Source organism: Pristis pectinata, chromosome 15 (genome assembly GCF_009764475.1).
Source record: "Pristis pectinata isolate sPriPec2 chromosome 15, sPriPec2.1.pri, whole genome shotgun sequence".
Taxonomy (NCBI): Eukaryota; Metazoa; Chordata; class Chondrichthyes; order Rhinopristiformes; family Pristidae; genus Pristis; species Pristis pectinata.
In genome coordinates, this window is record NC_067419.1 from 32,597,325 (window position 1) to 32,609,937 (window position 12,613).

Below are 12,613 nucleotides of genomic sequence, written 5' to 3' on the forward strand. Positions count from 1 at the left end.
GCCCTCTTCCTTTCCAGTCCTGATGAAAGGTCTCGACCCAAAATGTCAACTGTTTATTTCTCTCCAATAGATGCTGCCTGACCTGCTGAGTTCCTCCAGCATTTTGTGTGTGTTGCATTTCTTTTTAATATCCAGGTTGGGAATCCCCAATCAAATGAAATGGGATTCCAAACCTTTGCTGGTTCATACATCACAGAGGCTGATTCCCAAGTGTATTTACTTACCCAGAAGGGGTTGAATGTTGGCAGTTCACTTTGGAACCACAGGGCACAGCAGATACAATTTTAGGTCAAAGAATCTTTATCAGAACAGGGATTATTTAGAGAGAAACATATCGTAAGCTGTAAAGATCCTCTTTTCCATATGTTATACTTGTCTATCTCCAAATTGTATACTCTTGCCTAGCAAGCAACAAAGGTTTCAATATACCCATAAAATTGGCATGGTATTACCCATGATTAGCTGATGAATACAATCTCTGTTGTGGATCCCCTGCATGCAGGAGATTAAAAAAGGTGTTATTTCCCTTCATGTCATCCATACCACCAAACACTCTTTCCAGGTGAAGAAGCAATTTACTTCAAGTTCTTTCAAGTTAGTATATTGTATTCCCTGATTAAAATGGGGAGACCAAGCATAGATTAGGTAACTGATTTTGTTGTCTGCAGACGTGACTCTGAGCTTCCGGTTACTTGTCAATTTAATTCTCTGTCTCATGCCAATCCCAACTGCATCCAAAACTGAATCTCATTTCAAGTTCAAGGAACAGTACCTCACATTCTGATGGATTTATTACAATCATTTAGACTCAGCAGATAATCAGAATCCACAGAATCTTTATTTCAGGTTCCCAGCATTCACAACATTGCCCTTTGATAATTGCAGGTTTAAGTCATAAGAGTTGTGCAGCACAGAACCCACTCCACCCGTGCTGACCTTTTTGCCCATCTACACTAAACCCATTTGCCCACATTAGGTCTGCCTTGCCTACTTAAGTGTCTATCTAAATGTCAAATGTAGTGATTGTATCGGACTTCACCACCTCCTCTGGCAGCAAAATACTTTCCCCTCAAATCCCCTCTTAAACTTCATCGTCTCATCTTAAACCTATGTATCTTGTTTTTCATACTGCTATCATGGAAAAAATTATGACTATTGATCCTTTCTATGCCTCTTTTAATTTTATATACCTCTATCAGGTTCCCCCCTCAGCTTCCTGCACTCCAGGGAAAACACAGCCAGCCTATCCAATCTCTCCCTATAACTAAAGTCCTCCAATCCACGCAACATTTTGATGAATCTCCTCTGCACTCTGTCCACTGCAACAACATCCTCTCTGTAATGTAGCAACCAATAATCCAAGTTCAGTCTAAATCGTGTTTTGTAAGGTTACAACATAACGTCCCACCTTTAATATTCTATAGCCTAACCAATGAAGGCAAGTATGTCGTACACCTTCCCTATCAACCCGCGTTGCCAATTTCAGAGAATGACAGACGTACCCCAAGGTCCCTCTGTCCCTCAATATTCCTTAGCACGCTACCATTTACTGTATACGTCCTACCCATATTTGACTTCCCAAAATGCATCACCTCGCATTTGTCAGGATTAAATTCCATCTGCCAATGCTCCACCCAGCTTTCCGTCTGCTCTACATCCTGCTGGAGCCTTAGACAACCTCCCTTGCTATCCACAACACCACCAACTTTCAAGTTATTTGCAAACTTACTAATCATAGCACCTACGGTCACATCCAAGTCATATAAAAGCATCCATCCACCACTACCCTCTACCTCTTATCACCAAGCCAATTTTGGATGCAATTAGCCACTTGCCCTCAATCCCATGTGCCTTAACCTTCTGGACTAGCCGACCATGTACGATCTTGTCAAATGCCATTTGTACATCCTCCAGACAGGCCTGCTGTGTTGTTACTTATTATCACTTTTTCACATTCTTCTGTCATCCCCTTTTGCCATTTAATCTTTCCTGTCACAGATTTCACTTTTGATCTTTCCTCTTCTCTGATACTTCTCTGCTTCTTAAACTCTGCTAATATTTAATTTTTCACTGTTTTGATGAAAATCCATCAATCTGGTACATTGTGTTTCTTTCCTCATAAATTGCTACCTGAACAATTGGTATTTCCAACATTTTCTATTTTTATTTTAAATTGCATGATTTTATTTTTGAAATATTTCTTTTGTGTATTGGATGGTGTTAATGGTTGCTTTTAAAAGTCCAGATTAAACACTATGACAATCATACTGTATGTTGGAGCCAAAAGACCTGAGAATCAATAGGAATTGGTCTGGTGCTAATTATGTCTCCATAGACGATTCAATGTAACTACCTGCCTCAGAGGGTAATCCTGGAAGCAGTGACTGCAGTGAGGTAAGGATCGTGTCAGTTGTCACTCCGGTGGAGTTAGGATGCACTCCTACTCTTCCTTGCTCCATAATGGTATAAAATTAATCATAGCTTGCCTAAGGATGTGTTTGTCTTTCTCATCTCTAATCAATTTTACCAAAGGGGCTTTCAACAAAGATTATTCCTTAATTGAATGCTTACTTAATCTTATTTATGTCAACCTCATGCTTGTTTCAGATATCGATCTGAGTCAAAGGAAAACCTATGAATATTAAGCAATTGACTGAAAAACTGCAGATGTATCCAATGGATATTGGGTCCATTTTATGGCCAAAATCGGATGCCACGCAAATTGATATCTAACCTGGAATTTAAAAATAGATATTTGAAACCGACTGCCTTAATTCATATGGTTGGCAGAATTTGCAAAATGTGAGAAATAATGACATTGAAAGTTATAATAATAAAGGTTTCCAGAAAGGTATAACTGAAAATTGTTACAAAAGGAGTTAAGATTTATAACTAAGAAGTTTGCCATCCACACAAGATTTTTATTTAAATATAGAAACATAGCTGGTGTATTTAAATTCTAGATCAAACATAAGTAGAGCATGTTGGGTAGAAAATGTGGAACTGGGAGCTATCAGAAGAGGCAGTTTATCTCCCCACAGATGCCATCTGATCTGATATGTATTTCCAGCATTTTTTTTTTGCTTTTACTTCATAGGATTAGTTCACAGTTCAGAGAATTTGTCAAAAATGTTGAAAAAAATAGTTGAGCAGCACAGGAAACAATAGGCCCTATATTTATGATATAACATTATAAGATTAACACTATATTTATGATATAACATTATAAGACTAACATGATGGCATGTTTTATGCTTTAAATTGAATGCCTTAACATACAGGCATTCAATTTAAAGCATAAGATGTTTTAAATTGAAGCTTCCTATTTTTCAAGTTCCATTGCAGGTTTGACATCTGTTTCCTACCCATCATTCGAGCAATTATTTCTTTGAGATACAAATCCACAGGACTGATGCTTGAAATCTAATTGCACCCTGTTGGATGCTAAGATTAAAGAACTCTGCCTCCTGCCAGCATCAGCACTACACAGCATGTGATTGTTTATGCCTCAGTCAAAGTGAGAGAAGAATTTCAATCTGATGGTCTGTTAGGCTCAAACTCTATTAGCTCCCCTTCTTTTCCAGGAAATTATTGATCTCTGTTCAGATTGAGCGGTCCTTATTTAGAACCCTTCTCTATAGGGAAGTCTATTTTGGGGTTTCCATGGTTATTAATTGAGAAGGAGGAACGAAAAGGGATAGAAGTTAGCATCTACATACAATGTAGAGTGTGTATCATCTACAAAATGCATCTGGTTACTTCTTAAGTATACTCTGGTGGCTCTTCTCAAGCCTACAATGCCAAGGAAAAGGAAAAACAGTTTCAAAGGAATGCTATCATCTGCAGATTCCCCTCCGAGTCATACATCGTCCTGCCTTTGAGACAGATCATTATTCTTTCATTGTCACTGGGTCTAAGTCCTGAAATTCCTAAGAGCAATGTGAGATTGCCTTCACTGGAACCATTGCAGTTCACATGACCTTCTCAATGGCACTTAAGAATTGATTCTGATTGAAGTCATGCCTGCATCTCTAAAGCAGGAATTGCTCCAAGCAATGTTGATTAAAAGGTCAGATGCAAGCCATGCAGAAGATGCAAGATATTCATCAAGGTCCCTCACGGTAGGCTCATCCAGAAGATTAAGATGCTTGGGATCCACGGTGACTTGGCTGTTTGGATTCAGAATTGGCTTGCCCATATAAGACAAAGGGTAGCGATGGATGGGTTTTTATTCTGGTTGGAGATCCGTGACCAGTGGTGTCCCATGTGGATGGGTGGATTAGTAGGTTTTCAGATGACACAAAAGTTGGTGGCATTGTGGATAGTGTAGAAGATTGCCAAAGGATACAACAAGATGTGCATAGAACATAGAACAGTACAGCACAATACAGGCCCTTCGGCCCACAATGTTGTGCTGACCTTTAAACCTCTCCTAAGGCTATCTAACCCCTTCCTCCCACATATCCCTCTATTTTAAATTCCTCCATATGCTTATCTAGTAATCTCTTGAATTTGACCAATGTACTTGCCTCCACCACCGCCCCAGGTAGCGCATTCCATGCCCCCACCACTCTCTGGATAAAAAACCTTCCTCTGATATCTCCCTTGAGCTTCCCACCCATTACTTTAAAGCTATGCCCTCTTGTATTGAGCATTGGTGCCCTGGGAAAGAGGCACTGGCTGTCCACTCTATCGATTCCCCTCAATATTTTGTACACCTCTATCATGTCTCCTCTCATCCTCCTTCTCTCCAAAGAGTAAAGCCCTAGCTCCCTTAGTCTCTCCTCATAATGCAGACTCTCTAACCAGGCATCATCCTGGTAAATCTCCTCTGCATCCTTTCCAACGCTTCCACATCCTTCCTATAATGAGGCAACCAGAACTGGACACAGTACTCTTAAGTGTGGTCTAACTAGAGTTTTATAGAGCTGCATCGTTACCTCGCAGCTCTTAAACTCGATCCCTCGACTTATGAAAGCTAACATAGAAACATAGAAAACCTACAGCACAATTCAGACCCTTCAGCCCACAAAGCTGTGCTGAACATGTCCCTACCTTAGAAATTACTAGGCTTACACATCCCATAAGCTTTCTTAACTACCCTATCCACCTGTGAGGCAACTTTCAGGGATCTGTGGATATGGACCCCTAGATCCTTGTGCTCCTCCACACTACCCAGGACTCTGCCATTAACTTTATACACTGCCTTGGAGCTTGTCCTTCCAAAGTGAACCACCTCACACTTCTCCGGATTGAACTCCATCTGCCACTTCTCAGCCCAGCTCTGCATCCTATCAATGTCCCTCTGCAACCTTCGACAATCCTCTACACTATCCACAACACCACCAACCTTTGTGTCATCTGCAAACTTGTCAAACCACCCTTCTACCCCCTCATCCAAGTGTAGATCAGTTGCAGAAGTGGGTGGAGAAATGACAGACGGAGTTTAATCTGGGCGAGTGTAAGGTGTTGCACATCGGGAGATCAAATGTAAATGAAAAGTACACCATTAATGACAGGACCCTTAATAGCGTTGATGTACAGAGGGATCTTGGGGTCCAAATCCATACCTCATTGAAAGTGGCCGCACAAGTTGATAGGGTGGTAAAGAAGGCACATGGCATTTATTAGTTGAAGCATTGAGTTCATGAGTTAGGAAGTTATGTTGCAGCTTTATAAAACTCTGGTTAAGCCACATCTGGAATATTGCATTCAATTCTGGTTGCTCCATTACAGGAAGGATGTGAAGGCTTTGGAGAGGGTGCAGAAGAGGTTTACCAGGATGCTGCCTGGATTAAAGGGCAAGTGCTATAAGGTTGAACACACTAGGATTGTTTTCTCTGGAGCAGCAGAGAATGAGGGAGACCTTTTAGAAGTTTACAAAATTATGAGAGGCATAGATAGAGTAGACAGGCAGTATCTTTTTTCCAGGGTCAAAGTGTTTAATACTAGAGGGCATGTATTTAAAGTGAGGGGGGAAAATTCAAGGATATGCAAAGGGCAAGTTTTTTTTTCACACAGACAGTAGGGGTACCTGAAATGCAGTGCTATGGGTGGTAGTGGAGGCAGATATAGTAGAGCCGTTAAAGAGGCTCTTAGATAGGCACATGAATATGCAGAGAATGGAGGGATATGGACCACATGCAGGCCGAAGGGATTAGTGTAATTAGGCATCATTAGCTTAATTAGTTCGGCACAACAACATGGGCTGAAGGACGTCTTCCTGTGCTGTACTGTTTGTTCTATGTTCTAAGATGACAGCGTTGGAAGCCCAGGAGAACAATCCAATTTTCTGATTCTGTTCCTGATGAATTTGTTTACGAAAGGGAGGAGCAAAGGGGCCCCCCTTGCACAATGGCACAGAAAGTTCACAAGGCTGGTAGTGAAACCAGCGGAAAGGTGTGCTTCATCACCAGGAGCAAGGCCTTGTTTAACTTTCTTCTCCTCTAGTTGTTGAAGTGTTTGGCCAAGGGCGGTGCTCTCAGAATAGCTGGATTGTAGGGGATATTGCAAGTAACAATGAATTGTTACTTGAATTATATGATGAGCTGGACTATGACCTCACAATCTACCTTGTTGTGACCTTGCACCTTATTGCACTGCACTTTCTCTGTAGCTGTGACACTTTACTCTGTATTGTTATTGTTTTTACCTGTACTACATCAATGCACTCTGTACTAACCCAATGTAACTGCACTGTGTAATGAATTGACCTGTACGATCAGTATGCAAGACAAGTTTTTCATTGTATCTCGGTACAAGTGACAATAATAAACCAATACCAATACCAATTGATAGACTGTCTCTGGAGTGGACTAGAAGGAAGCCACATTTTCAGTATCTTAAGTACTACATGAGGATGCTGAAGGTTGTCTCCATGAACATATCTGCTTTTGGCAGAGCCTACTGGATATAGAGTCAGTGTGAGAAGCCAGGCTTTTGTAGATAGCCTTGTCCTCTTAAGAATCAACATTGGTCCTGTGTGGTGCCTGAAATATGGGATGCACTGGTTACTGTCTGAAAATGATTGTATTAAGTGAGCTTCTCACATACATATCATTGATTGTCAAGTTATTCTGCTGGTGGTAGGATAAAGCTCTACTTTTACTGTTTCTGTTGTGAAACAGTTCAAGTTTTTTGTCCAGATAAAGCTACATGGACAATTCATTACTCCCTTAGTCATGGGCAACCCTTTGATCTTAGCATATCCATGCATCTTCACTCCTGCTGCTCTCTATTCATGGCGATGAATTCTCCTTTCATTGTATAAAGAACTTCTGCAAAGTCTCTTACGTAATGCTGGACTGCAAACTGCAACATGCAGAAGAAATTAGCTGCCACTGCCTGAAATAATTTGAAGAGGTTTAAGGCCACTTTGACCTTCAAACAGATTGTTCCAGGCATAGCTCTAAGACAGGACATCTCTGTACAGCAGGAAGCAGATCTTAATATCCACCTCCTTTGAAAATCCTGGCCTCAAGACACATTATTCCTCCATCAGATGGAAATAGGAAAATTGCTCATAGAAGGCTTTTTGGGGACAGGGCCCCTTGGTGAGAGCCCTTCTTCCTGTTCTCCTTTGACCTTCACTTGTAAGAAAATCTTATCTTTAGATTTCCATTCCTGCTGACTGCATGCTGGAGGTCCAGCAGGAGGACAACCAAACCTTCTATTTTCTGGATGAAAATTTCATCCTTCAACACAGGTCTCACCTCAAATGCTGAAGATATATTCATTATAATTATGCAGACAATTTCAGTGGAAAATCATGGCAACCTTCTTGGAAGATATTCATGGCACAAACGCTAAACAGATTTTAAGTGCTAGAAGCAAAACAAAAATGAGTTCTGGTTAAGGACCGGCTGAAGTAATTTTCCTCAATATTGTTGGATCCTTTCTAAACTAGAATTCCTCAGATTGATGAACAAAATATGGGAAATCTTATTGTGGTGAACCAAGCAAATATGGAGAAGAAAGCATAAGTAAAATTTAATAACATACAAGTTTAAAAAAATTGCCTAGAAATTGAAAGGTTGAAAGGTACCAAGTTAGGTGCATTAAATACATTTCACCAGAAGCAAACAAACATTTTGTTACTAGGCCGTGATTGGCTGGGGTGGGGGTGCTGGAAGCTGTGTCAGGACATGGACAGTTAGCAGAGGTTTGGAGCTGGGATCGATGATTAGAAGTGTTAGGCTCCTGTGGGGCTACCAACATTTATTTCAAGAAAAGGGAACAACTGACTGTGAGTAGGGAGACACAAGAGATTTGCAGATGCTGGAATCTGGAGCAACGCACACAAAAAATGCTGGAGGAACTCAGCAGGTCAGGCAGCATCTATGGAGAGAAATAAACAGTCAACTTTTCGGGTCGAGACTCTTCATCAGGACTCTCACTTGGAACCTTTGCCTCTTCTACCTATCACCTCTCAGCTCCTTTACATCTTTTCTCTCCCCCACCCACCTACATTTCCCCTTTCACCTGGACTCACCTATCACCTGCCTGTGTGTGCTCCTCCCCCTCCCCCTACCTTCTTATTCTGGCTTCTGCCCCTTTCCTTTTCAGTCCTGATGAAGGGTCTTGACCCAAAATGTCAACTGTTTATTTCTCTCCCGAGATGCTGCCTGACCGCTGAGTTCCTCCAGCACTTTTTGTGATTGTGAGTAGGGCATGTTGTGGCAGGGTTTATTGTGGGCAGAACACCATGGGTAAGGTTAATTTCATGCAGGCTTTATTCCAGTTTTATCTATTCCCATGGGTCATATCATATGAAGGCCCTCTGGTAGTTACCTCCATAACTACCAATACTTATGGCCTTTTCTAATCACAAGTGATCCAACAAGAGAAGTTAATGAGAATATTAAATCAAAAGAAAGGGTTGATAATGTTACTAAAAGCTGCAAGCTTGAAGATGGGAACATTTTAAAATTCAGCAGAAGACCAAGATGTTGATAAGGGAAAGCAGAACATGGCACTAATGTAGCATGAAACATGAAAAACGGACTGTGAAAACTTCTACTGACATTTAAAAAGGAGATAATTGACAAAAGCTAATGTGGGTACCATTCAAACTGTGACAGAACAGGGAATAAGGAAATAGCAGAGAAATTAAGCAGATATTTGTGCCAGTTTTCATGGAAGGAATTACAAAAAACCTCCCAGTGTAGAACAACAGGTTCAGAGTGAAATCAGCATTAGTAAAATAGTGTTAAGGCAATTAACATGGCTGAAAGCCATTAAATCTTCAGAATCTGATGATCTGCATCCTAAAGTTTTGAAAGCATTGGCTATGGGGATATTGGATGCACTGATTGTTATCTTTAAAAATTCACAATATCGTATATGACAAATCTGAGGTTGATGTTTGAGGTTGTAACTAGGCGAAAAGATAAAGGGGAACAAGTATATTTGATATGTTTGGACTTTCAGAAAGGAACCTCGTAAGAGACTGTTAAACATAAATGGAGCAAATGGATTGGGGGGTTCAATGCTGGCTCTGAGGATCAGGTAACAGACAGAGAACAGAAAATAGGAATAAACAGGTTATTTTCAAGTTAGGTGACTGTGCCTAATAGAGGTGACTGGTGTGAGGGCCCAAACTGTTGACAATTTTTATCAGTAGTCTGGCTGAGGAGGCCAAGCATAATAGATCCATGTTTGCAGATGATACAAAGCTGGTGATTGCATGGATTGTAAGGAGACTTCAGGGAAATATTGATAGGCTAAGTGAATGGGCAAGGACATGAAATATATTGAAGAAAATATTAAGTCATTCATTCTGCTAGAAAACATTGTTTATGAAAGATGAGAGATTGAAAGGTGTTGGTGTTCAGAGTGACTTGTGTGTTTTGTACACAAATCACTGGAACCTAATGTGTAGTCACACCAAGCAATTAGAAAGGTGAACTGTGTCACAGGAAGATTTGAATACAAGGGGAAAGATATCATACTGCAATTGTATAGGGCCATGGTGAATATGGGGTACAGGTCCCGTTTTCCTATTGAGGGAAGGATATAATTACAATAGGAGAATGTAACAAAGGTAAACTAGATTGATTCTTTGGATGGGAATATTTGTCCCGTGAGGATAGATAGAGCATATTGTCTATATCACCCTGAAGTCTCTCTCTGCACCTCTTGAGTTTGGAAGGATAAGAGGTGACTTCATTGAAACATATAAAATTCTCATTGGACTTGAAAGGGTAAGTGCGGGTTTGACGTTTCCCCTGGCTGGAGTGTCTAGTACTAAGGATCATAGTCTGAAAATAGGAGTCAGCCTTCAGGATAGAAAGGAGTAGAAATGTATCCAGAAGACAGTGAATCTTTGGATTTTCCTATGCAACGGAGTTGTGGAGGCTTGGTTGCTGAGTATATTGCAGACAGAAGTTGATAGATTTTTGGATATTAAAGAAAATGAGGAATATGGAGCTACTGCAAGGACTGAATTGCCAATTTTTCTTTTATTTCTTACGATTTCATGGGTGGATAAAGATACCTTCCTGTGCCTATCCATAAATCTTCCAGCACCAGAAGACTAGAAGAAGGTGTACTTGATCATAACTGTTTTTATTATTACAGCCTTATCAATCTGTGGTGTTGTCTTGACTGCAAACCTGTACGTCATTTCCACTGTTCTAGTGTTCATACTCATATAGGCAGCTTGGCTTACCTTATTCTAAGTCTTCCCTACTGTTGGAGTCAGCCCTGCCTATGCTGGTGGGTGTCAACACTAGAAGCTATGACATCCACTGGACATCTCATTACGCTGCTCGGATTCCCAGAGCTAGCCCCCTGCCCTTGCTTCCGACAATCCAGGCAGTGCCAGCAAGTCAACATACCTGGTCTGCTGAACAGCACGATACACATCCATGTCTTCTATGATGCAAGCAAATTTAAGTCACCCAAATCTTCCTGATTTGCAGTTTTCCCTGCCCTCTCCATCTCCATCTTCCAGAAATCCAATTTTCATCCTCTCCCCAATCCTATGACCTACAACTTTTCTCCTAATCTAGTCTCCATAATCCTCCCAATCCATACTTTCCCCCCAGCTTTCTGTATCAGCAGCCTCTCCCCAGCTCTCCTGCCTTCTAGCCTCTCCCAACTACGTGTTCTCTAGCACCTCCACAGCCCTCCCAATTTCTAGTCTCTCATTATCTCTCCTGGGTCTCCAGATCTCCTGATTTCTAAAATTTCCCCTGCCCTCATGATCTCCAGTCCTCCCCTAGTCTATCAATCTCGAGTGTATCCAAAGCCCTTCTTAACTACATTCCCTGCCCAGCTGCCCTGATTTTCAGCCTCTTCCTAGCCCTCCTTGTATTTAGCGACTCGCAGCACTCCCAATTTCCAGGCTATCTCCAGTCCTCCTGATTTCCAGTCAGTATCCAGCCCCTCCCCAGCCATTTTGTGCAGTCCAGACATTGGGTGGGGCACCCACCACCATGGGCAGGACTGACCCCAAGAATAGGGAAGACATGGAATAAGGTAAGTAAGACTGGCAACATGAGTATGAGCACTAGAACAGTGGAAATGAGGTGCAGGTTTGCAGTCAAGACAACACCACAGATTGATAAGGCTGTAATAATAAAAAATATTTAAGAAAATCAAGTCCACCTTCTTTTATCTGCAGCTACAATCTCTCTCCAGGTATTTCTGGTCACCATGTGGTAAACTGCATGGTTACCTCACAGGTTGCACCTATAGGATATTTGAAATGGCTTGTGGGTTCCAGCCCTAACTCACATGTTCTCTGTGGGATATATGGAGTCTGATATCAAAATCATAAGGCTCAACCAAATTTACCTTTACATGCAGGAAGCTCCAAACAATGTGGACCACTGGCAGCTCTCCAATATCATGTGGGATTTCCCGTTTCAAAAGGTTGGGGATTGGTGGGTGGAAGGTTCAAGGTATGGATTGGAAAGAAAAAGGATTAGAGAAGGAATCAGGAGGTAAAGGGACCAGGGCAAAAGCTGCTGTAATAGAGCAAAGAATCAATAAGTAGATAGGTGAGGGCAGGAATCTACAGAGGAGTCAGGGCAAGGATTGGCAGGTAGAGAAGCTAGATTGGGTTCTGTTGGTTGAGGGGGTAGGGCCAGGATTGAGTTGCAAGATAGGCCAAGGTCTGTAAGTTGGTAGTGGGATCAGCAAGTTATCTGGCTGTTAACTACCCCTATTTCAATTCATCTTATCACAGACATTCCCTTTACTCTTCACATGCCTTCACCGCCTTCCCTGATACTGAAAACCTATTTGCATTCCTCACTTTGCTTGTTCTGATGAAGGGTTACAGACTCTTTCAACAGGTACTGCCTGACTTGCTGAGTTTCTCCAGCATTTTCTGTTTTGGTATCAGGACAAGAGTTGGATATCTAGGGGTGAGTGAGGAGAATGTTTTGGCAGTAAGGCCATAGCCTGGTCAGCAGATTGGCGGGTGAGGGAGGGAGTTGTTAGGTGAGTAGATTGGTTGGAATGGGTAGTGTTCAGGTAAGTGTTGCAAGCTTCTGAGGAGCAGAGATCACCTCAACATAGGAATTTGGGGGATGGCATTAGGTGAGCGGGTCAAGAGAGCAAAGTAATCAAGTTATACTAAAGATGATCTAGCTAAAGCAAGCAC

General features: G+C 41.5%; 1 protein-coding gene across 1 annotated transcript in view; it reads right to left on the reverse strand.

Annotated features, from left to right (window-relative positions):
* Positions 1 to 12,613, reverse strand: part of ppfia2 (PTPRF interacting protein alpha 2) — a 263,924-nt gene that overhangs the window by 9,720 nt on the left and 241,591 nt on the right. The gene's annotated exons all lie outside the window — the stretch shown is intronic.